Source organism: Schistocerca americana, chromosome 1 (assembly GCF_021461395.2).
Source record: "Schistocerca americana isolate TAMUIC-IGC-003095 chromosome 1, iqSchAmer2.1, whole genome shotgun sequence".
In the NCBI taxonomy this organism is placed as follows: Eukaryota; Metazoa; Arthropoda; class Insecta; order Orthoptera; family Acrididae; genus Schistocerca; species Schistocerca americana.
In genome coordinates this window covers 311455601-311457601 of record NC_060119.1, presented here as the reverse complement: position 1 = coordinate 311457601, position 2001 = coordinate 311455601, and positions in this window count along the sequence as shown.

The following is a 2001-nucleotide window of genomic DNA, read 5'->3' as shown; positions in this document are numbered from 1 at the left end:
ATTCCCAGCCCAAATCCTGTATCATTTCTGTGACACTCTCTCCCATATTTCGCGATAATGCAAATCGTGCTGCCTTTCTTTGAACTTTTTCGATGTACTCCGTCAGTCCTACCCGGTAAGAATCCCACACCGCTCAGCAGTATTCTAAAAGGGGACGGACAAGCGTAGTGTAGGGAGTCTCCTTAGTAGGTCCGTTACATTTTCTAAGTGCACTGCCAATAAAACGTAGTCTTTGGTTAGCCTTCCCCACAACATTTTCTATGTTTTCCTTCCAATTTAAGTTGTTCGTAATTGTAATTCCTAGGTATTTAGCTGAATTTGCGGCTTTTAGATTAGACTGATTTATCGTGTAACCGAAGTTTAACGAGTTCCTTTTAGCACTCATGTGGATGACCTCACATTTTTCGTTATTCGGGGTCAACTGTCACTTTTCGCATCATTCAGATATTTTTTCTAAATCGTTTTGCAGTTTGTTTTGATCTTCTCATGACTTTATTAGCGTTGGAAGATACCTTAAGCACCGCTCAGTGAAAAATAGTATTGCTAGAGTTTCTATTTAATGTGGTAAGTGTACTACTGGAAGAGATTACGATAGCTGGGAGGGCTGTCACTGAACCCCATCCCCTCAACCACTGACGAATACTCCTGTGCGAATTCCGCAGTACTTTAATTTAACTAATGTAGTGACTCAGTGTGTCGTGGTCGTTCTGGAAATTCAACGAAAACTTTATTTTAATGACACATTTTCGTTGTGTACTAGTACTCTGACGTTTCTGGACAATAGCCCAAGGTGTCGCCAACTGAAATCCGCTCCGCAGTGCAACCTATACGAGACTTGTGCGTGTTGCGAGACCGGTGTCAAGACGACGACAGCGTTGGGCCTCCACACAGAGGAGCCGGCTCATTACAGCCTCAGAAAGCGTCGACTCATTTGCTAGCCTCGGGGCAGCGCCTCATTCGCCACGCAAACTCCCTCGCAAACTTCGCCCCTTCGTTTACGGAAGTGTGGGCGTCGTATTTCATCCCCCTTTCTCATCTGTTCCGCTTCCTCATTAGTCACAGGAGTTGCGCGGGGCTACCTTGAGAGAGGGGGGGGGGGGGGGCGCTCGCTTTAGCAGCTCCGCTGAGCACAAGATCAGAACAGAAATAATGTGCGCAGTAGCTGTCCGTAGTGGAGCTACGTTAAGCGCGGTTCCTTTCAGGAATTGTTGCCATGGCGTTGCAAATGTTTACTTTTAGAACAAAATAACAGCTGCTTCAATATCCTGCTCAGTTTCGAGAGTACTGCTTCGGGGATAAGAGCTGTCTCCTGAGCAAGGAACCTTCATTCAACAGTTTTGATTCTAAGGGGAGATATTGGCACAATTTTAGCCAAGAGGATTGTGGAATGGCTACGTCGAAGAAACATAGCATATTGTGCGTGTAACCGTACGTCTGGAAATGAGAGCGTAAAGTGAAAAGGAAAATAATGTTTTCTGAAACATTATCTTTTTTTGCTTTGGAACTGCTGTACGAGTGCGGATGTAACCTATATGCTGATATATTATTGATGATCAAGCCCAGTGAAACCTTGGAGGTAATTACACCGCAAGCCAAAAGAAAGAAAAAAAAGCACCACGAAGGAATGATCCGAATGGAATGGGAAAGAAATCGGTATATGTACATGAACTGGATGACTTATTCAAGAGAAAGAGCTTCACAAATTGAACAAGTCGCTAATGCGTTGTTCCGCCTCTGGCCTTATGCAACCAGTTATACGCCTTGGGATTGATTTATAGAGTTGTTGGATGTCCTCCTGAGGGGTATCCTGTCAAATGCTGTCCAACTGGCGAGTTGGGTCGTCAAAATCCGCTGGTTGGAGCACCCTGCGCATAATTCTCCAAACGTTCTCAATTTGGGGAGAGATCCGGCGACCTTGCTGCTCAAGGAACTGTTTGACAAGCACGAAGAGAAGCAGTAGAGGACGAGGAGAAAGAGAAGGAGAGGATTAGTGATTAACGT